Raw genomic sequence first — 24,489 nt, forward strand, 5'->3', positions numbered from 1 at the left:
TATTTTTTACCTAGGCTCCCAAAATAGACCACTGAGTCCCCTGCGCCTCTGGATGAGTGGGAGGAACCCCGAAAGAAGAGTAAGTGGCGTGGGTGGGTAGTATGCTGGGTTACAGATAGCCTCTCCCCGCTTCCCTGGGCTGAATTAATGTGTTGCTATTTTTAGCGCGCCAGTGTTTCCAGGGGAAACCTAATGACGCAATGACGTCAATGCAGGTCAATAGCAGACTGAAGGAATTGCGCGCTTGCATTAGAATAGGCTTTATTTTCAGACCTGAGAGGGGCGCGGGGTGTATTTATATCCCAGCGCCGGGGCGGGGGCGTGTGTACCCCGGGTGCAGAGTGGCAGGGGTTTGGCTGGATGGTTGCCCTGTTCTAATTATAGTCTGCGTGGGTGTCTAGGAGGGGGTGTGGCTGGCAGCGTCCAGCAGAGGGGTCCCCCGTCTTCTGCAGAAGGAAGGTGCGAGGTGCGGATGTGGAGAGGAGACTCCCGCGTTAGAAGCCGCTGTTTGATAGACACAGACGGAGTCGTGGCGAAGACCGAGGACCCCTGGCGTGCAGGTAGGGCAGGGGGGCAGACGGCTTGGTCTCACCCGGCCTCTCTCCTCCTCTTGAATGTCCATCACTCGCTCCCGGATCCTTGCTCCTGTGTATCTATGTATTTTAAACCGACAGTTCTTAAGGCGCGCATTTTATTTCTATCCAGTGGCGTTAATTCCGCCTCCTACAGGTAGGGTTATTACTTTGGCGACCGTCAAAGCCTGTTACTCGTCCTTCCATCCCCACTCGCCCCTTCTCCTCTGTACAGTGCACGCACTGAAGCGTGTGCCTCGGGTTCTGTCCTCGCCTTCGACTACTTTCAAGTATCTGTTTTAGAATATAAGTAGACGGAACAAGAGGGGCTGTTTGGGTAATCGGTTGCACCATCGCCGTTTATAAGCACAGGATGCCAACGTCTACTTCTTTCAGCCTGGTGTAGAGGTCTGCCATGCTGTGCGTTTGTTTCCGCGTAGGAATCATTTCGTGTCGGTGCCTGTGGTTGGTTATGTATTTGTCTTACGCTTTGACTTGACTTTGCATTTTGACTAAGGGAGTATGAGATTGTGTGCATTTTGTTTGTGACTTCTTGCGTCACACGTGTTTGTGTGTTATCTATGCGAGCGCATGCACTGGTGTGAGAGAGCTTGGTTGCTAGGTGGTTTTTCGCTGGTGCAGGCGTTTGTGGGTGTGTTTGTGATTGCATGCATTTGTATTTATATGTGCTCGTGCTTCCAGCTATCCGTCTTTGGAAGGCTCTGTGAGTTTGTTTACCGTTCTTCCTGTGTGTGGTGGTAAAAGAGAAACAGAGGTTATTTCTATTGAAGAAGTGTGATTTAGTCCATTTACGTTCCATGCATTGGTGTGTAAGAATATTTTCAACTGTGTGTGTGTCTGGTCGCAGCTGTGTAAGAATCTGCATTTGTGTGTACTGTGTGAGACAGAGCCTACGCATTTCTCTAATTTTTGCATCTATATATACTTTTGTGCATGTGCGAGAGTGTGAGCCTGTGCATGTCGTGTGCGTACGATTGACTGTAATTCTGAGTGTGTGTTTAGTTCGTGGTGTGTGGGAGAGAGAGACTGGGTAGTGTTTTCTTTAAGGCATCATTTGTATGTTTGATTGTGCAATTTTAGATGGGTGAGTGAATGAGATGGGCCATGCTTTGTATGTAGCAATATGTGTGTGTGTGTTTAGTTGGGTGTGTGAGTAAAGAAAGAGCTCTGGGGGTACCAATATATCTGTATGTGGACGTGTTCTTCAAGTAATGTGTGTGCGAGAGAGAGAGATTTAGACAGGCGTATGTGTGTGAGAGAGAAAGAGGGGAGACAGGCCTCTGTGTGACAATGTGCATATGTACACGCTTTAAATGTGGTGAGTATAAGCGAGACAGAGGGCATGACTGTGAGAATACGTGTGTGTGGAGATTGGAGAAGTAATGAGAGCCTGTGTCAGTGTGTTTCCTGTAGGGTGCCGTCGTGTGTGTATGTTTCTCCTTGCGAAGTACTTCGTGTGGAAGGAAGATGGAGGGGTTATCACATTACAATGCAATTCGACAAGCGCGATGCATTTGAGACTGAGACGTTTTGTGTCAGTGCGAGGAACGCTCCGCATCTGCTGCTGTGAGCCCCACAACCCACATCTGAGCAGGGTGAGCAGGCTGCGGCGTCTATACCAAACAGAAGGACCCTTCGGACGAGCGGCTTCCAGGAGCTTTGCTTAAACCAAATACCTGCGCCCAGTGAAATATGACAATAGTACAGATTGCAGCGCGCGCGCGCCTTGCGCTCTCTGTCGTCATCCGTCGCGCACATGTACCTTCGCTTGCCATTGCGCGCTACGCGCTGAGCACACATTGCACTAACGATGAATCCAATGTCTGCAACGAGACCATTTTCCAAGTATAAGAATCCAATGGGCGCTTCGAATTTTCTCTTGTTAACATGGCCTTTAGGTTTCAACCTGGGGCAAATATTGCTTGACGTGTTTTCTGTCAAGGACTCTCTTCTTCTCTCAATGGCCCTCCAATGGCCAGCGCACTGGGTCTGGCTTGCCGCTCTTGGGGCTATGAGGGTGGCATTCTATCGATAATACCGAGCTTTTGGATAACCCACATTTCTTAAAATAGATTGTTACTCTAACCCTCAAATCATCTGTTATTCAGCGCCAAGATGCCCTTGAAAGTGCGCTTTACAAATACACGTTATGTTATAACAGTGGGGAGAGCAAAGGAGGCCTGGCATACCCCCAGCACTGGCACAGTCGCTCCTGCACACTCACTGGTGTGCACCACTCTGCACGCGGGCTTCTACACACCTGCTTGCATGCCCGTTTGGGTTTGGTGGGCTGGGGAGGGGTGGCGAGGGGCTCTATCTCGTTTCAGAGTAGTTCAGTTGGTTGTCGCTCAATAGAGCTCCCATCACCCACTCCCTTCGCCCATTTCCTCTCAGGTTGCATTGAAAGGGGAGGATGCATCTTTGTCGAGGGGGCACAGCAAGTGGGAGAGATTGTTCGACTGCATGAAGGAACCCTAAACTGGCGATGAGATGCACGCTACTGCTGCAGAAACAGCAGGCCAAATGGCTTCATTTGTGAAGAAGTGGCTGCGGTAGGCCCCAGGGGTTGTCCTATATAAATATCAGTCTGCATCTCCAAGATAACACAGTGTGGGCGAGGGCACGAGGGACAGCTGTTCCCAGAAGATGGGCTGCTGCATGAGTTTTCAGAAGGCCGGTACAGTGAGCAGCATCAGGAACACGAGGCCCCAGACTGGAAGTGATCGGCCCGTACATGAGAAGAGACATCCATGTGTACAGGGGTGACAGCAGGTCATGCGGGCTGTGTTGTGTGCAGGAGGAACAGCAAATCTGTTAACAGCTGTAGCAGAACAGCAGGCCCCTGGAGCCGCAGGAGGCGCACGGACACGAGGGAATTGATACCCGTTTTGGGGACCAGGTGGTCTCTGGGCCTTTCTTATGTTCTCAGGGAGCAAAAGACACAGGTCTCACATGCGGCGCAATGTGCAGGAACGTAAAGCAGTCCACTAGGTCTGTTCTGTGTTCAGTTGTCTCTAGGGGGAGACCTACTAGCGACAGGACAATCGGTGCTAGGGGGCGATGTGCGTCAGAAAGACGGCAGGCCGTAAAGTATGTGAAAGCCCAGCGCCCTTTCAGCACCAAGAGCGGCGGACAGCTCCCGCCTCGCAAGCGGCTCTCCTCTCTAGGGCGTTTCCTCTCCCATGTGACCGGCCTGGTCACAAGACACTGTCACCCCTGTTCGCAGAGAACGGCAGACTCAGAAAAAAATGTATATATTTTAAATGATTCTAGAATGAGAATGGGTGGACAAAGGCTAACTCCTTAGTCCGCACTGACGTTAAAACAGCTGAATGTGAAGATCGGCCAATGTATCACAAGGGAAAGAAAGGGTTTTGTGTTTTTGTGGGTCGGCGTGTTCGCTGTCGTGTGCAAGGACCACTGGTAAGAGGTCTTAGCCCTCTAGGGAGTTCACATTGCAACATCTCATACAGCGACCTCACTATCGGTCTGTTCATTCGGGTAACTTCCAGATAACTCAAGCAAGTCCCGCAGATTATAGACTGGCTACAGAGTGCCCTGCAGCATCTAGGACGGTTGATTGCAGTAGGGACATGGTCGCTTCTTGGCTTCACGGAGCCGTTATGCTGCCACCCTGCAACAAGAGCTGCAGATTTTAAGCCCACTGCAGCAGGAGCTGCAGCCATTATACTGCATGCAACCGTTGCGTTGCCTGTATGAAGCAAGACCTGCAGCGTCTGCCCTAAGTGCTGCGTGGCCTTCTGCCGCCGACGGTTCTAGACTGGCTCTAGGACACGTTCTAGAATGACAGCAACAGTACACTCATATTCGAGCCCAGCTATAGCCGATCTTTAATGTTTCTCATTCACTGCAGATGCTGTATTCCCCTAAACTGAGCATGCGGGCGCGAGGCAGCTGCAGAATGCCCCTGGACACAGCAACCAGGAGGTTCGCTGCTGCCTTCAGGTTCTCGACTAACTGCAGGTGTGGATACAGACTCGGTAATAATGTCAGCAGTGGGTGCAGGTTCTGGACTAAAGGTAGCTGGGTCTTCCCCTGACTGTCCAAGGCCTTTGCAGTTAGCTGTCTCTGCACTTCACACACTCTGAAAGGGGCTACCAGCTTTGCAAAATGCAATTTCTCCCTCGCATACCATCCCTCTACACTTCCCGCCCACGCCACCTTTCAGGATTGGCAGGGTGGGTACTTCCTCCCTTCCGTTCGCACGGCCACGGCCGAGACAGAGTACGCGGGCACTCAATGTTGCCTGGATGAATTATTTTCCCAAATGCCTAAATCTGCTGCAACGTCTTAGGTGGGATGCCATGTGCACTATACAGCGTTCCGGGGTTGTATTTTATACCCACCGCTACCCCTCCGAATGCACACAGTGCGCTGTAACAGAAAAAGGCAATTTATTAACTCCATCACACTATGTGTGCGTGGATGACCGTCTAGTAAAGGGGACGTGATAAAGGCAGTATATTAACTCTGCTCCAACCGTGTGTGGGTGGATGACGTCTTCGTCTAGTAAAGGGGACGTGATAAGGCAGTATATTAACTCTGCACTAACCGCGTGTGCGTGGATGACGTCTTCGTCTAGTAAAGTAGGCGCGCGCACTCTGTCCTCCATGCAGTTCCACGAGGTGCACTGTGATTTTCCTCTACACGCCATGATTGCGATATGTTGCAGTTAATGTGACGCAGCTCTGGAGCCCTTGCGTTCTAGATCAGTGTGAGATGGGTACTGCCCTGCCTCCTGCAGACTGTTGTAGGTGCCCGGCACACCATTTCCCAGCTGCAGGTCGCTCAGCTCACAGACTCTGCGTGACCATGCACAACAGCTCTATGCACTTCACACCTTGTGCACTTGGCCTGCCAGACTACTGGGTTTTAGTTGATTTTTATACTTCCGGGCTGGAGGTTCAGACTTCCTTCCCATTTTCTGAACTCTTTCCTCAGAAGGCGTCCAGTCCAAATGGCGATGCAGTGTTCAAGAGCGCATCTTGGCCACACACATGAGAGGTGCCCGGGGCAGCCCGTGTCCAAGCATCTTTGCCTTATGGTCTTTCCTATTGCTTCCCGATGAAGAGAACGCTCGTTTTATAAAATTATTTCTATGACGTTTCACGGCAGCAATTATTCCGTCCCTAGGCGCCCTAAACGGGACGGTTTAAGGGAAATATGGCACACGAACAGGAAGTCATATGCCCAGGATCACATGAGCTGCAGTGCCACTTAGGGAATCCAGGAACATAGCACAGTTCTTCAGAATCCGGGGGTGGAGAGGCACGTAGGACACATCTCCATGCCACGTACACATTAACTTTCATCCTGCAAAAATAAAAAACGCAGATGGCTTCAAGAGTGCCATTCACTTGACACTTCTTAATGGGAGGAAGTGTGCCGTAGCTTGCTGTCCCTTCGCACCCCTGATGCACTCCCCTGTTTTCGGAATACGTATTACATCTCTGTGTCGAATGGCTAAGGTCTCTGTATTTTCACGGCATCTTTACAGCTATCATAATTCAATATAAAACATACATTTGCGGGTTTAGAACACTCTCCGTGGGCGCTGGTTCCTTTCCACCACTGCACGTCTCAGTGCGCAAGGAGCTTTCTGCTCCTGTCGTCTGCAGGGGTAGCCGGGCCTGTAGAGTTCAGCTGTTTTTGCGGGGCGTGGAAATCCCTTGGTAGCGAATTTCCGCGGACAGTTTTCCAGAACACCGTTTCGCCGGACATTTAAGAATTTTCAGCAGCACCTTCCAGTGGCGTAGTGTGTGTGTCATGAGCTCTAGTACAGGGGAGACCATAGCCCACCTGGCTACTATTTGCATGATAAAGTACAAGAATAATCAGGGTTCAGTGGGCCCATAAGGTCACTGTGCCCGGTGGCACCGCACCTGCTGTCCACTATCCGCGCGAGACGAGCTCTTATTCAGTCAGCACCTGTCCTGGTGGATAGCGCTCCCAGGTTCATGCCGGAGCCTCGTATGAGTTTACAGCGTCTTCTCAAACATGTACATGCCAGAACAGTTCACTTACAGCCCCTGTAGCAATGAATCGCTCTGCAGAAATATTGGCATCTAAGTGCATGAAAATATATGCACCCCAGCACGTGCATAAATGGACAACACTTCGATGCGTAGCGCACCACGTAGCAAGGGCAAGCACAGCCTCATCTTCTGGAGGCCTCACACTACTTCGTTTAGGATCTTTCGGGAGCTACATACTGCGTGCAGATCTAAAAAAAAATGCGTCACAACACCCCACCTACGACTTTCACATGAAGGGCATTGCCTCACAGGCAGACGCCGTTAGGACTGGAGACTTCTCACCTCCTCGTTTGTATTGCTTCACCGGTACAGGTGTTACCCTCTCCAGGATACCTTTTCCCTCGCTATGAAGGACATTGTTTCACTTGTACACGCTAGCAGGACCTCGTGAAGGGCATTGCCTCACGTGCACAAGCGCGCAGCTTTCCGGGATGTCTCGCGCCTCCCCTTGAAGGACTCTGCTTCATGTATTGCCTCACCTGCAGAAGCGGGCGGGATGTCTCCTCGCGCGGGACATTGCCTCATCTCCACAAGCGGACAGAACACCTCACACCTCCCAATGAAGGGCAGTGCTTCACCTGCGGAAGCGGACAGGACACCCCATTAAGGGCAGTGCCTCACCTGCGATAAGTGGGCAGGATACCTCAGACCTCGTGAAGGGCGTTGACTCACCTGAATACGGCGAAAGCTCTCTGGGGTCATTCCTATCTTGGCGTGCGTGGCAGCTGTTTCCCTAGCCACATACACGCTGCCTACGCTTGCGCACACATTGGGAGCTCCGCTCCAGAGCCTCTATCTGCCTGACAGCTCTCCCATGCACCCAAGGCCATGGCACATTTGTCGTTTTCAGCACTTTTACAGGTGGACAGCTCCCCAGGGTCCTCGACTCACATATATAAAAACAGATTCCTACTCGGAGCCAGTACACTTGAAATGCAAGTTCACCTGGTTCCTAACACATCCATAGCGATTGCAGCTCCCTTGCCAACCCTGCCCAAGCGTGCAACCTCTGCGGCACTCTCCCACCTCTGGCTGTGGGAGGGACCTTAACCTAGAACCCATAGAAGCCCCAACTGTCCAATCCCCAGCGCCACTACACAGGCGATCAATCGGGCAGCTTTCACTGGACCCCAACACTTCTACATCCGAGAGCAGCTCCCTTGCAACACTCCAACAAGCGGAAGCACCTCCCAGCGTCTGAATGTACGGCTGGCGCCATCCTTCCATCGGAGCTGTGCACACATCATCGGGTAGCGCGAGGACGAAAGGACTGACCGGTCCCAAACTTCATTTATTGGCGTTTTTCCGCAAGCACCGCTGTCCGATACTCTGTCTCCCAGAGACCACAAGATCAAACGTGCAGGAGTGGAAGTGACCTTCGCAAGCTCGAGGTAATGCCCTTCATCGAGAGGTGTCCTGCCCGCTTGTGCAGGCGAGGCAATGCCACACATGTCAAGAGGAGTGAGTACTCCCGGAGGGCTCCCTGCTCCTGCAGGAGCAGAAATATTCTAGATGCGTCAATGTTAGAGTGTCTACGTTATACTTATTCCACAGAAGGGCCATGGGCAGTCCCTCTGTGTGAGGGCTCGAAAAGTGATCTCCTGTTTACCTTCGAGAGCTCGACTGATGAGATGAAAGTCCTTGCACTGTGAAGACAACTGCACCAACCGGCTCCAGTTCCGCATATCCTGTCTGACTCCCATTCCTCCATGGAGGTGACTCAAGCACACGGGCAGTGCTACACATGAGTTGGCCTTGCTTTCCCAGTAGACCACGTGGCTCTGTTGAGTGGAGGTGCACCCAGACTGTGCCTTCACCAACAGAAGGAGGTGGTCACCTCATGATTCTATGGGGAAGGGCCCAGTTCACGGTACCGAAGCTCAAGGCCCCAGAGAGGATCTACGCAACCCTCCTGGAAACCATATTTAGTCGTCCACCTCGAAGTGTGCTGGTGAAGGAGCTCACATGTGGCATGCATGTGCTGTGTGGATGGTGCATTCTGCTGAGACACAGAGCACGCCGCACAGGGCGGTGACTGGGTTGTATGACAGAGGGACGCATGGCTGAACCACACATACCTCTACAACGGGGACTCAACCACAAATTAGTCTCAACCACACATTCTTTTACCACGCATGCCTTTACCAGCCAATTAAAGGCATGATTGGTAAAGGCATATGTGTGGTAAAGATCACCACTACCCGACCCCCCCACTCGTGCCCTAAGCCCTAAAATCCTAAGCCACTACCTCCACCCACCCCTGCCCTGAGGCCTAAAACCTACCCTGCCCTTAAAACTACCCCCCCACCCTAAGGCCTAAAACCCCACCCCTACCATAAAACTACGGGGACCCCAGCCGTGAGCCCTAAAACATATCGCAGCGCTGCCCTTAAAGCTACTCCTATCCCTTCCTCCACCCTGAGGCCTAAAACCCTGTCCCCTTTAAAAAAAAAAACTACCCCAACCCCCTACCCTGTGCCCTAAATCCAACCCCCACCCCTAAAAATTCCCCCTCCAAAAACAGCCCCAGTCCTTAAAACTACCCCTCCCCTGAGCCCTAAAACCCTGCCCTATTTAAAAAGACTGCTTTGACCCCCCCCGTCCTGAACCCTAAAACCGCCCCCACCCCTTAAAAACTACCCCGTCAAAACCTGGCCCCAGCCCATGAAACTACCCGACTCCCCGCCGTGAGCCCTAAAACCCTGCCCCCCTTCCAAGAACTACCCCGACCTCCCCGCCTTGAGCCCTAAAATCTGACCACCACCTGTAAAAATGACCCCCCCCCAAAACCGTCTCAAGCCTCATTCCACGTCCGGAGCTTCCTATCTCCATGCTTCCTCTCCCTACCCATCCGGACACTAGAGTGCTATCTGCCTTAACCAATGCGTGGTTCAGGCAGGCGTGGTTACGCTTGCAGGGAAATAGCATGTCTAGCTCAGCCAACGTTGTAAAAGACGTTTTCCTGGTGGCAGTTCTCGCTTCACTGTCCTCCAAGCAGATCCAGTTCCTGTAAGGTATGGTGTCTGAGTTGCAAAGCACTTCCATTCAATAGGCTTGCTCCAGAGCAATGCAGTGGCTGGAAGTGGTTAGGGTGCCTTAGTGGTCCACCTCCATTGTGTCCTCAGCCTCCTCCTCGTGCTAGTACTCCGTATACCCCTTGATTTGGAAAAGAAAAAAAGGTCCGCTGAAACGCCCGGGGGAGAAGTTAACATGCAGGGATGTGCCTTGGAGCTGCTGTTCTGTTCTCCATCTCAAGGGGATAGGTTGGCGCCTTTATCCTCTTGAGAGGGCCCTCCTGCAGTTCAGACCTTATAATAACAGAGACTGTTCTGCACATCCTGGAGCAAAGCACCAAAGACATCCCAGGTTGCAGATTTTTTATTTATTTTATTTATTTAATTCAATTTTATATAGCGCGGACTCTACCCAAAGGTGTCGGAGCGCTTCACAATAGAACCAAGTATGTTACATGAGGAAATTTACATACTTACACGTTACAGATACAAACAAGATAGACGAAAAAGTAAAATAACAATAGGTGGCAGTCACACAAAAATCAAAAACACAATAGGATTAGGATCGTACAGGCATGGAATACATATTTACAACATTGTAAGAACTTCCTTGAGTAATGAGTAAAGGGATGTATTAATTCTGGAAGTGTCTTTGGAAGAGAAGGGATCTGAGGTCAGTTTTAAAAGTCCAGGTAGAGGTGGTGGTACGAAGTAGTGGAGGAAGCGAGTTCCAGATTCTGACCGCATTGCCTGAGAAGGATTGAGCCATTGATCTTTCCCTTTTGAAGGTGGGGGGCTCAAGCAGTCATTGCTCTGCATTACGTGAAGGTCTAGAGCCTCCAGAGATTTTAAGTTTATTTGCCAGGTATCGAGGGGAGGAAGTGTGCGAGGCTTTGTGGGTGATACAGGCAATCTTGTAGATTGATCTTGCTTCGATGGGAAGCCATCAAAGAGAAAACATTATGGGTGTGATGTGGTCACTTCTTTTGGCCCCAAAGAAAAAACGAGCCACTGAATGGAGTATCGATTTAAGAGGGGAAAGGTGAGATTTGGGGAGGTCAGCAAGCAGAGAATTGCAATAGTCCAATCTAGAGAGAATCAGAGATTGGACCAAGATTTTTAGGTCTTGCTCCAGAAAGAAACGTTGAATCCCCCAGAGAAGACACAGTTGGTAACCTGCATTCTTTGCAATGGAATTGATGTGGGAGTGCAGATTTAGCCTTTTGTCAAGTATGACACCAAGGGATTTAGCGCTGTCGACAACAATAGATTTGTGGTTCAGTAAGTTAATTTTATTTATCCAAGATTGACCAGGAGGAGGAGAGAGTGAGGTAGAGAGGAGGAAGAATTCAGTTTTGGAAGGATTCTGAATGAGTTGATGAGCTAACATCTAGTTTTGAATAGAGTTGAGAGTAGAGTTGAGGATTGAGATGTCGTGTGAGGAAGACACCTTAAGGTAGATTTGGGTGTAATCAGCATAGAGGTGGTAAAGTATTCCAGATTTCCTTAAGAGATTTCCCAATGGTTCCAAATATAGATTGAACAAAGTGGGTGCAAGTATAGATCCTTGAGGGACGCCTTGACCTACCGCCATTGAAGACGAAAGGCTGTACACTATGTTAATTACTTGAGATCTGTCCGAGAGGAAAGAAACAAACCATTTAAGCACTGTGCCTTCCATGCCCATTCTCTGTTTTAAGGTGTTTAGGAGAGTGTTGTGATTGACAGTGTCAAAGGTTGCAGAAAGGTCTAGAAGAATCAGAAGACAAGACTTCACCCAGTCAAGTACACGCAGGGCATTGTCAATCACTTGCAGCAGGGCTGTTTTAGTGCTGCAGTCTTGCATGAAAACAGATTTGAATTTGTCTAGAAGATTGTTATCCTTAATATGCAGGGAAAGTTGTTTTGCTACACATCTTTTTGTGATTTTCGCATGAAAAGGGAGGTTGATGATGAGGTGGAAGTTGTTGAGGTCATTCGCATCAGCGGAGGTTTTTAAGAAGTGGGGAAACTTGTCCTGTTTTAAGGGCAACAGGAAGGGAGCCTTGGCTGAGGAAGAGGTTAACCAGACTGGTCCAACAGGAAAGAGTGTGGGTATAGAAGTCAATGGCAATGTCACTAGGGATCGGGGTTGGAAGAATGGTTACAGGGTTTCGTTTCAAGAATACATTTCACTAGGGCATCTTCAGAGATGAAGTCAAAGTTCTGCCAAGTGACTAAGGATTTGCGCTCCTCTAGGGGGGTAGGGTGAATGACCTGATCCACCAGTGTTGTTACTTTTTCATCAAAGAATATCATGGATTCTGCTGCTTTCTTTGGAGGATCATCAGGCTTGAATGTTGAGGGAGAGATGTTTGTATTCTTGATGGGGTCAAATAGTTTTTGGGTCTGTTTTTGGCTGAGTCGAGGAGGTCTTTGAAGTGTGTCGCTTTTTCATGGAAGATGTGTTTGTTGTATTTTGATCTTGCTGAGCACAGAATAGAGAGATTAGTAGTGGATGGTGATTGTCTCCATTGTTTCTCCAGGAGTCTCAGGTTCTTCCTTTCTGCATAAAGGGATTTATCGAGCCATGGAGCAGAAGGAACAGACCTTTTATTTTTGCTTTGATGTGGATCAACATTATCAATTTCAACTGCAAGGCTGGAGAGGCATTGGGAGGTAAGATAGTTGACATCCAAATTAGGGTCTAACATTGGAAGTGATAGCTTAGCAGAATCGCAAAGAATGTCAATGTCAATGTTTTTGGTGTTATGGAACCAGGTAGTAGTCCTTTTAGGTTGGCCAAGAGTTACAGAGTGAGAAAGGTGAAGAGTGAAGGGGATGAGGAAGTGGTCGGACCAGTCTACTTGAACAGGGACAGCAATAGTTAGCAAATCTGCTTTGTATATAACAAGGTCAAGAATTGAGCCCTTCGAATGTGTTGGTTCCATGCAGTGTTGGATAAGATCATTAACTGAGAGAAAAGTGGCAGGCCTATTGGCAGCTAAGTCTTTCAAGGAGCCCAAGTGGTGATTAAAGTCTCCCAGAAAAATCTGTCTGTTACTTTGAGAGTAATGGTCGCTGGCAAAGTCGGTGAGTTCCTCCAAGAAAGAGGAGCAGTCACCGGGCGGGTGGTAAATGGCATGAAATCTGAAAGGGGAGCAGCGTTGCACTTGAAGCTCCAGAGAAAGGCATTCAAAAGTATGGAAGGAGCTGTTAGGATAAACCTTGAATTGAAGGGATTTTCTGAAGATGATTGCAATACCTCCCCCAACTTTATCTGTTCTATCGTTTCTAATGATGGAGTAGTCGGTGGGTGGCAGAAGATCAAGAAGATGCCCAAACTTGCATGAGAGTCTGCCCAATGAGAGACGTGCTTCTGCAGTCCAGCTGACCTGCATCAAACTAGAAGCATCTGTGACACACCTGCATCACTAAATGGTGGATGGCACGCCTAAGACACCGGAAGCAATACACCTGCTGCCGAACCTGCACCGCCCGTGACATGACTCCTGCAATTCAACCCCACAGTCTGAGCCGAAGACCTTGGGACTGAAGAGGGCCTTTGGACTAGTCGGAGGGTGCATCTCTGGCCCCAGAGCCAGAAAGTAACAAGTGTTTCGCCGCTCCCACTAGAGAGCTTGAGCGGCTCCATCGTCTGAAGCTGGCATTCTTTAACTCACAAATACAGATGCCAACATGCGGCAGAATACAGTTTTCATGGTTATAAAGTCCGATTGTAACCCAACACTAAACCAAGTGATAAAATGACCCTGTGAGGCAAAAACCAGTCCGGTTCATGTCCCTAGATTAATGCGTGTCCACATCACTGAAAATTCATAATTTCCTTTGAATTTCTGCAAACCTCCTGTATGCATCTGACCTCATTATTAGCACTAGAATGTGGAGGCTGTGTTGTAACTTAGTCGCCGTAGACTTTTCTGTTTTTTTTCCCAAAGAGCAGCATCTCTTTTTATAAATAATTTATGATCAAGTTCACTTTTGGGTAGGGGGTTAGAGGTCTCTAAGCATTAACCCCGCAGTACTGGCTTGAGTCCATAGAGATGCCATCAGTGAACTGAGTCTGCAGAGAAACCTGTGCCAAAGGACAAGTAAATTGTAGCTTTTTAGGATTATTGTTACAATCCACTGCCTGAGATGTAAGTGATATGTATGCTTATAGGCCTTTTGGTTACACAAAGACAGACAGTTTGATTAGTGTAACTGTAGCACTCTCAGTTCCACCTCCCTTCCCGGGTTCCAGTACCATGTGGGTTTCAATGATGCGCCTCATTTTTACCACCTTAACTTTCCCACATTCTATAAATTACCTGCATGTCTGAAGTTCCTACCTGGAAGGAGCACACCTCAGTAAAATAAGGGTGCCAGGTCTCAGGTCAGGATCATGCTAGCCCCCAGAGACTGCAGAACTGCTCAAGGAACCGGATAAGATGCACCCCAGTCGATGACTTGATGCATCTAAATGTGTAGGCGTGCATATACTCATAGACCCTATCGTGCTGGCATTCTCACCCTGCACCCAAGAGGGGCACTCCCTTGCCCACAAAGCTCCAAACAAACCCTCTCTTTGGTTGTACCCTTGAGTAGCACAACTGCTCAACTGATGCTGAAATGGGGCCAGTGATTCCTCGTTTGTGCGTTGTGCGTGTCACCTATGGAGAATTCCAGTTTCACCTGTATGGTAGTCATCCAATCCTTGATCATCACCATGCTTTGTGAAGGTCTAGCAGACAAGATCTAGTATCTGTTCATACTGACACTCGTCTGTTGCAGAAGTACAGCCCACCCACAATTTCATACCCAGGCGCAAAGACGAGGGACACTGAGGTGGATTATGAGATGTCGGCTTGTTGGCCATGTCAAGAGTCAGAAACTCTAGCCACCCCAAACTTCACTAGATGAATGTACTTTACCATAATTCATCCGTTTCAAGACGTTTTGGGGTACTTACTCCTAAGCAAAACATTCCCACGAATCTGGGTGTGGGGGTCACCAGAATATTCCCACTGCAGAGGTCAGTGACTGAGAAGTGGGTCAGCTCCCTCCGCATCTTATATCAGAAGGCCCTGACCACATGGTGCGATCCCTCCTACACTCACAGCCATTCGAATAAACCTGCCAATTACCTGTTTCGCATTGTACTAAGATGTGTGTTGTACAAAGCAATGTAGTGTCACAGCTAGAGCACCTCAGTCCCACTTGGAGGTACATCGTAAAGCAATTTTGTGTCAGTCCTGAATCAAACAATGGCAGCTAAAGGTACAAAGAAGGAGACAAAGTGACCTCCAACCTCTGTTACCTGTAATCAGCCCAGAGCCAGGGTGTTAGAAATGGGGGTCTCTAGTTTGTAGAGGTGGGTACCTCAGTCCAAATAGGGACCCTTGCTTTTAGTCAGGGTAAGGGGGATGCAGTCCTAAAATAACCTCTGCTCACCCCCTTGGTAGCTTGGCACGAGCAGACAGGCAGTGTGTAAAGCATTTGTGAACACATACAGTAATACAGTGAAAACACTACAAATGGACACACACCAGTTTAGAAAAATAAGTAATCTTTATCTAAACCAAACAAGACCAAACGACAAAAATCCACAATACAATAATACAAATATGACTTTCAAATGGTGGAAATAGTTTATTTCAAAGCAAATTGCAGATGCAACACTTTTCACACAAAGTACCTTTGATGCGTGGCTCACACAAACAAAAAGGGCAGCAGGGAAGGTGATGTCTCAGTTCCTTGTTCCGAGGGGGGGTGGGGGGGGGTGATGGGTCGGTTTCTTACTGCGGGGGAGGTGATGCATTAGTTTCTTACTGCATACCCCAACAATGTGATAGACCTGGCGCCTCGATGCGATGCGACGATCCGGGACGATGGGTGGGTTCTTTCAGCCACATAGCAGGACTTGCGTCGGAATCAGTGCAGGCGTTCAGCAATTTCTCAAGCCACGGGCAGGCGCTGTGATGATTTCTTCAGCGATGCGTCGGAAACAGGTGCCGATGCCTCACGCTTCTTGTTGTGTTGCTTTTCCAGCTCCTAACAGCCAGAACAACCTCCAGAGACCCAGAACAGCTACAGGCACCTCTTGGCAGATCAGAACTCCCAGCAAGGAAGTTCAGGGGAGCTGGCGGTGAAGTCTTTGTGTCCCTGAGACTTCAGAACAGGAGGCAAGCTCTTCTTCAAGCCCTTGGAGATCTCCCTTAAGCAGGGGACTCAGCAAACAGCAAAGTACTTTTCCCCTTTCCTTGGTAGAAAGTAGCCTCTGCAGGCCAACCCCAGACAGCAAATAGCACATGGGTAGTATTCCTCCTCAATTTTTCCAGCTCTTCTCTTTGGCAAAGGTTCCTCTTGATTTCCAGAAGTGATCTTTGAAGTTGTTTCTATCCCTGAGACTTCCAACAGGAGGCAAGCTGTACTTCAAGCACTTGGAGAACACCTTAACAGCAGGATGATGAAAGCACAGTCCAGTCCTTTCCCCAACCAAGACAGAAGCAACCACTGCAGGCCAACCCCAACAGCACACAGCACAGGGGCAGTACTCCTCCTCCAGCTTTCCTGGTCCTTCTTCCTGGCAGGTTCCTTAGTTCAGCAGGGATCTACAATTTTTGGGTTTGGGCCCCTCTTTTTATACAGTAAATCTCTTTGTTCTCTCCTGGCCCAGGGATCTGAGCCCAGTCCAAACCAGTTCTGGGGGGCACTTTACAAGTGCACAACAGCCTCCATTGTCAGTGTGAGCCCTGGCTCCAGACATACCACAAGGGGGCGGGCCATCATTGTGGAAGCAAGCACAGCCCTATTTGGGTGCAGGTGCTACTCCTCCGACCACTTCAAATGCAGACCAGGCCTTTTCGGCCTAGCGCTGACTCATCCAGACTCTCTGGAGCCACTGCACATCCCCGGCCCCTGTCCCTCCAAAGCCAGACAGCCAATGCAGATCCTAGCAGAGGCACACTTAATGGCTAAGCAAGAAAATACCTACTTTCGGGAGGAACATGGCGGCCGCCAGATAATGGTCGCGGCCACACTCACCTCGGGTTCTTGTTCTCGTTTTCTTTTTCTTTTTGGAAGAATGGTCGGAGGGCAGGAGGGCGCACTTTGAAGCCATGAACTAATTCTTGGTTCCATTTCTCCAGTCTGATCTCGGTGGCTTCCCCATCGACTGCCCCTTCTTCCCTCACATCTCCCCGGCCTCGTTTGCCTAATGTGGACGAGCCTCGGTATTGACGGTACGCGAGCGCTCTCTGTCAGAGAGTTCCGAGGCTGGAAGTGGGAGGAGGCAGCGAGGCATCGTAGACGCCGCAACGCCGCCTGCTTCTGGTTCCGGGTCGCGGGGGCAGAGATAGCACCTACGGCGGCGGCTGGCGAGGTATGCGGTTTGCTGGAGCTGCTGGGTGACATTCGGCAGGAGCATGCAGCTTTAGTACCCAAAGTAGGAGCTGCATGCCATTTACTCGGCGAAGGTGAAGGCGGAGGAGCTGTATGAATTTCGGGGGGAGCTCAAATGCCGGTAAGGCAGAGAAGATTCTCCAGTCTGTTTGGGGGGGGCCTGTGGCCTGGGGGAGGGAATATCAAATCCACTAGCAATTGCATGGAGGTGAAAGAGGGGGGATACCCAAAGGATATATCCTCTCCTCCCAGAGTGGGCCGGTATACCTTAAGAACCAGAGTTGCTTATTCATTACAAAATCCTGAAATTACTCAGGCTATTGTGACCTCTAAAAAAACTTCCATCGTTAATTTAACTAAAGCGAAGTTAAGGAGGTCGGGGCCAAATTCGGGGAGGAGGAAGAAGACGAGGAATTAAAGCAAAGAGGGGTTTCTAAAACTAAAATTAGAGCAAAAAAGAAACCTGCCTTAATCTCAAAAGTTACCCCCTCCCTCAAGACTTACTATAGAGTTATGGCCACCACCACAGAGCTTAATGAAACAACAACTTCGGCAAATCTAGATGAACTAGAGGGAGTCTTCACCACAGTAAAGCAGAAGATTAAACAAACATCTCCTGTAAGTGACGGGAGTGCTTCCTCCCCCATGACCCCTTTTGCACAATGCATTCAAAGGGGAGTTAAGCAAACCATCAAGCGACCCACTGGGCTTTCTACGGATCCTCCGGCACCCAAGGCCTCGCAGCAAGTTGTGACTCTCTCAAATCGGTTTTCTGCTCTGGGGGCATTAGATGGGGAGCTGCCGGGACCGTCTAAGGACCCCACCAAAGGCTTTTCAAGGGGAAAGCCTCTGGGGAACGTTGATGTAGTGGATGGTTTTGAAGCGCACTCATTGTCCGATATATTGATTACCATGAAGAAGGAGATGCTAAGTGGTTTCAAGGTATCGGAATTAAATCAAGCAGAGCTCACCAGTAGGTTTTCGGTCTCTGAAGCCAATCAGGCGGCAATTAAGGCGTCCTGTGAAGTTTTGTCCCAGAGGATCGATGAGGTGGTTGTAAGGACGGGTCTCCTAGAAGCAGAAATTCCTGAGATCAAAGAAGCTATAAGTGAGGCCGCAAGGGATGTGGGGATGTTAACTTTACAACAAAAGGCTTTGAAGGTTGGAAAACCACTCTAGAAAGAACAGCTTAAGACTCCTCAATATCCGCAAGAATTTAGAAGGATCCGATTTAAAGAGGTTTGTTATTTCCATTTTAAAGGGGTCGGTTTTGAAAGATCAGCCTGATATTGACCTGACAACAGAAATTCAAAGAATTCACAGAGACCCCTTTAGGAAAAACCTGAAAAAACAGAAACCCCGGAAGATCCTGGTCAATTTTCTTTCTTTTTCAGTAAAGGAACTAGTTCTGTCTTCGGGTCTTAAGGAGAGGTCTGTGACCTTCTCCCCTAATGGGTCGGATGCTTTCATTTTTCAGATCAGGTCAGATATTTCCCATATAACGGCCACAAGGCAGTGGGAGATGGGAAGCAGATTGGAGGAATTGAGGTCCCTGGGAGTTAAGGCGCAATTAAAATTTCCGGCTCAGTTGCGTGCTATGCATAATAATCAGATGCATTTATTTCATACAGTCGAGGAGGTAGATCTCTTTATGGATGGCTTAAGGAAAGCATAGTAAGCAAAGTGCAGTAAACAGAGAGGTGCCCTTATTAGGATTAAACATATTTTTCATTATTTTTCCTGCCCTTATCCCCCATTTTTCTTTAGTATGTTTTATTTCTTTTCTTTTTTTTTTCAGTTATGTCCGAGGTGAGGGTGACCAAATGGGTTTACCCATTTTCAAGGGAGGGTTCCTCAAGGGGTTAGGGACTCGTATGGGTTTCTGGGAGGGAAGGGGGGGGTTGGGGGGAGCACTGGGGGGGGGTTCACCAGAGCTGGGTGGGGAATAAAAAAGGGGGAAAAAAATTTACCTCATCTTACTTTATGTGTTTATTCATTGAATGGACAACAAAGGGAAAGGGCTTGGTAAACGGATGGCAGGTGCAGTAATTGGTCAGGCCGGTCTGGGTTTTCTCTCCTGGAATGTAAATGGTTTAAGATGCATTCGGAGGCGTAGGTTGATAATGAAGTACCTGGAACTCGCAGAGGCTCGGGTCTGCCTCGTGCAGGAAACTCATCTAACTGCTAGGGAGTCGGATCAATTATTTTCAGGAGTATCCTGGATTAAAGCTTATTGTGTTTCAGACCAAAATATTAATAGTCGTGGGGTGGCAGTCTTGGTTAAACGGGGGCTAACCTGTTCGATCAAATCCATTCAGACCGACCAATCAGGGAGGTGGGTCATTGCGCAGTTGGATTTTGGGGGTCCTGTTTTATCGTGTGCCTCATTTTACGGTCCGAATGTGGACGACCCCTCATATATTGTAAAACTGCAGTCTAGGCTTATGCTGGTGGCTCCCCCGATAATTGTCGGAGGAGATTTCAATGCCTTGTTAGACCCCCATGCAGATAGATTGAATCAAGGGCGTCCCTCCACGACACCTCTTGTTAGACGGGCAATGAAGAATTTGATTCACGATCTTGGCCTGGCAGATGCATGGAGGTTTTTGAAAGGGGAGAGGGCTGGGTTCACATTCCACAGTAAGAGATTTCATCATTCCTCCAGGATTGACTACTTGTTAGTCAGTAAGAGCTTACTCGATAAGGGCTCAGATATTTCTATCCTCCCTAGCCATCTATCGGATCATTCCCCTGTTTTTTGTGCCATTAAAAATTTAACAAAAAAAATTCAATCAAGATGGACACTTAGCAGGGGTAGGTTAGACGATCCTGATATAATTCAGGCAGTCAAATTATCATCCTTGGAGTTTTTCGATCTTAACTTAGGTTCAGTAGCCATAGAGGTTGCGTGGGACGCCTTTAAGCATGCCTGAGAGGCAGATTACACAGCCTCATATGCTTTAAAAATCGTGCTGAAGGACGTGAATTAAAATTGGGTGAAGAAAAGATCGGATTACTAGAATCCAAGCTTCTTAAATCTCCTGAAGGACATAGAAAGGTGCTGGATGAACTTGAACAGGCCAGACAAAATTATCGAGGAATCCTAGATAAGAAGTGTAAGATCCAATGGGAGAGGAACAAGATGGAGAACTACGAATACGGGGAGAAGGCTAGTGCTCTTCTGGCATGGAAGGCTAGAACCGATCGTTCGAAAAACGATATCACCGAGCTGGAGATAAATAGTCAAGGGGGCAGATCATCCAATATAGGGGATATACAAAATTCCATGCTAACCCTATTTTCGGATCTATATAGGGAGAATTTATCCCCCTCTAAACAACTAATTCGTGGGTGGTTGAGCTCAAAATCCCTCTCCTCATTAACCCAGGCTAAGAAAGATTTTCTCGATTCCCCAATTACATTGCAGGAGATAAGGACACAAATAAAGATTTAAAAAAATAACAAAGCCTCCGGTACGGACGCCCTGACAAATGAAGTTTACAAGTCCCTCTCTGAAGAAGTGATCCCAGTCTTGGGATCCTTGTTTCACTCAATCTATAATCCAACAGGCCATATCCCCAGCTCGTGGAGGGAGGCAATCATTGTCTTAATTATTAAGCCTGGGAAGGACCCAGCTAAAGCGGACTCATATCGTCCAATCTCCCTGCTGAATGCAGATTATAAGATCTTTATGGGCATTTTGGCAGGGAGATTGGGTAAATTAGTCCCCGGACTGGTCAATACTGACCAGAAAGGGTTCATCAACGGGAGACATATTCAGGAACAAACCCAGCTCCTTATTGGTAATATCGATCTGGAGACCACTAGAGCGTAACCCCTGGCAGTGGTCGCGTTAGATGCTGCCAAAGCATTTGACAGGGTGTGCTGGACTTACCTCTGGGAGGTTCTAGAGGGGATGGGTTTTGGTCCAATTTTTATCTACACCCTGAGAGGGTGCTATCAGGGTGCCTCAGCCAAAATCCTTATTAACGGCCTACTCACTCCTAGCTTTGAAATCCAAAGAGGGACTAGGCAGGGTTGCCCCATTTCACCCCTATTGTTTGATCTGTATATTGAGCCTCTCGCTCAGGCTATAAGGTTAGATGAGACTATCCCACCGTTCAAGACTAAGCAATATCAGTCTAAAATTGCATTATATGCGGACGACATAGTTATATATACAGATAATCCCGAGATAACAATGCTTAAGGTTGGGTCCCTGTTGGAAGATTTCGGTTCAATCTCCGGGTACTTGGCTAACTCCACAAAGACGGAGGTCATGTGTTGGAACATCGATCAGTGGAGTGGGGCCACCAGCATTAAATTTAAATACCTTAGGATTATTATTGTGAAAGATCTTGAAAAAATCCCCTCAATTAATTTGGAAAAAATAATAAAAGAAATAGATCAGCTGTTCGCAAGATGGAGGAATCTCCCTCTGACCATCTTCGGGAAAGTGAACCTAGTAAAAATGATCATCCTCCCGAAGTTAACCTATCTGTTTAATGCGGTCCCCCTAGGTTTCCCTAAACATTCCATCTCTAAGGTGCAAAGTAAAATCGGGAATTTCATCTGGGGGGAGAAAGGTGTTAGGGTATCATGGAAAAAATTGAGGCGCCGTCTAGTCAAAGGGGGATTGGCCCTCCCCGATATCCGCATGTATCTGGTTGCTTTTCAATTTAAGGCTATAAGGATGCTTCTGGGTGAATCAACAGCTAGTGCATGGGGCATACTGTTGGGGGAAGCGGCCATTTCGGAAGGAGGGGGGGTAAGGGTGGGTTTCTCTACAAGTTCGGTTCACCAAGATTCTTTAAAAGAGTAAGGTTAAAGGTGATCAAAAATGCCTTGGAAGTCTGGTATAACTTCCGTTCCAGGTGCGGGATAGGCTATTACTCTGTCCAGGCTCCGATATGGGACTCTCCCGGGACCCCCCTGTCTTCAGGACAGTATGGCTCTCCCCATAAAAAGAGCGGGGGTCCTTAAATGGTCCGACTTGGGGGATGAAAACGGTATACACCCTTGAGAGGTATTAAAAGAAAGAATAGGCCCAGGGTTCTCAAGGTTTAAGTTCATCCAATTAAAATCTTGGTTTGAAACAGAAAAGGAGAACTTTAGGGGCAACGGAGAGGTGGAAGATGTGCTTATAACATTCAACATCTGAAGAAGGAAATTTCAATTTGGTATAGGTTTTTGATTAACGCAGACGATGTAGGTATTCCACAACAAGTGGCAGTCTGGAATAACTCCCCTTTTGAAGCGGATATCGGAAATCTCTTGGAACCCTCTATGACTCTGCTTTACAAATACACCAACTCAGCTAGTCTGAAAAAAAAACATTTTTTTGTTACCAATCGAATCTACTGCACTCCGGACAAGATCTCGAAATTTGCCCCAATCCCTGAACCGAGATGCCCCAGGTGTTTACTCCCTAAAGCTAACGATATACATATTTTCTATGAATGTCTTAAATTAGGAATATACTGGGAAGGGGTGTGTAGGTATCTTTGTAAGATCTTTGGAATCGAAATTGTTTTGAATTGATCTCTGATTTTTTTTGCCAACGATCAGGTGTTTACGGCTCATTTGGAACAGTCACACAGAGGTCTGCTGTTATGTCTGATCCTGCTGGCCCGTAGGGAAATCTGTCTTAAATGGAAAGACCCCCTCCCCCTGAAAGCTGAAGACTGGTTAAAATCTGCACTGGCTATGGCTCGGCTGGAAATTATAAGTTCTAGCCCTAGCCCTCCAAAGCTTTGGGCACCATTTATAAGATTGAGTCAGGAAGTGAGACTGGGTTGATCCTGGGGGCTGACAAACATCACGGTTCTATGATTAACACCTAAATCCCAGATGATAAAAGGGGATTGGTTGGATAACCTAAACTAGTGCAGGCGGTCGGAGGGCGCCTCGTTAACATCGTAGACCGGATAAGTCCTGCAAGCAGTTTATAGGTGAGATGAGGACAAAAAAAAAAAAAGTAGAAGGTAAAAAAACCCCAGAAATTACCTACTTTCTAAAAGTGGTATTTTCAAACACAGAATGTAAAGATCACCCTCACTAAAAGATGCATTTTAACATTCTGAGTTCAGGCATACTAAACTTTATTTTCCTACCTTGTTCACAGGGGTAGTTAGGCTTATAAGATGTGATAAGCAAACTCCCCATTCTATCCTATGGGAATAGGCAGCCTTGCAATAGTGAAAAACGAAATTCCCTATCAGGACATACCACACACACCAGGGCATGTCCTACCTTTCACATACACCGCACCTTGCCCACAGGGGTACCGTGGGCCTACCTTAGGGGTGACTAACATGTAAGAAAAGGGAAGGTTAGGGACTGGCAAGTGAGTGCACTTGTCAAGTCGACATGACAGTACCAGACTGCACACAGGCTCTGCAATGGCAGGCCTGAGTTACATTTACAGGCTGCTTATGTGGGTGCCACAATCAGTGCTGCAGGCCCACTAGCAGCATGTGATTTACAGGCCCTGGGCATCCCCAGTGCACTGTACTAAGGACTGACTATTAAATCAAATCAGCCAATTATGGAAACACTAATCCATACATACATTTTACAGGGACAGCATATGCACTTTAGCACTGATCAGCAGTGGTAAAGTGCCCGAGTCATATAACCAACAAAAACAGGTCAGAAACATAAGGCCACAAAGCAAAACATCTGGGGATAAACCCATGTAAAAGCCAGGACTTACACAGTGGCACTAGGATGTCCAGTTTAACACTTGCGGACCGCCTTGTACCTTGACTCTTGGGCAAGCAGAGGGGACATGGAGGACCACACATGATCCCAGGAATGCCCTACCACCAACTTAATATGGAGGACTAGGCTGGTTGTGTCCTTCCACACCGGTTGAAACTGTGAGTGGCTCCTTTTTGTAACTTCAAGGAAACTGCACCCTGCACTTTCACACATGGACCGCTCTGTAGGCTCCTCCTCGCTCCTACGCACACGAGCACACTTCATTTACAGCCTTCGTGCAGGTGTACATCCATTTACGTCACCTAACATCTTTACTTGTCGTAGCTGCCCAATCTCAGAACCTGCCCAAGTGGAGAGTGGTCATGGACTGTTCAGCGCCGCCCAAAAACAGTAGCTTTTCAAGATCATTCAAACCAATGCAGGTAAATCTTTCTCCATTTTAACATCTCTTCAGGGTTAAGGGCCCAAGTACACCTCACGCTTCTAGTGTGAGACTTCTGGTGGAGCGCGGTGCTAATCCAACATTGGTAACGCCGTGCTCCAACAGTTTTAAAATACAAGGATGCGTGGTATTTACAAAAATACAGCGCAACCCTGCATTAGCACTAGCACTAAAAAAGCTGCCTAGCGCCAGCGCAGGCACCCTAGCGCCATTTTGCTAAGGTGCCTGTGCAGCAGGGGCAATTGTTTATATGCAGGAAGGGACACTTTCATGCACAT

At 48.3% G+C, this 24,489-nt stretch overlaps 1 protein-coding gene across 1 annotated transcript in view; it reads left to right on the forward strand.

The window, feature by feature from the left end:
• The first annotated feature begins 309 nt into the window (after nt 1-309).
• LOC146855777 (uncharacterized) overlaps nt 310-24,489 on the forward strand; it is a 162,425-nt gene continuing 138,245 nt past the window's right edge. The window contains exon 1 of the mRNA XM_085650654.1: nt 310-560. The gene's annotated coding sequence lies outside the window, so the exon portion shown is untranslated. The remainder of the gene's footprint in view (nt 561-24,489) is intronic.

Source organism: Triturus cristatus, chromosome 4_1 (assembly GCF_964204655.1).
Source record: "Triturus cristatus chromosome 4_1, aTriCri1.1, whole genome shotgun sequence".
Lineage (NCBI taxonomy): Eukaryota > Metazoa > Chordata > Amphibia > Caudata > Salamandridae > Triturus > Triturus cristatus.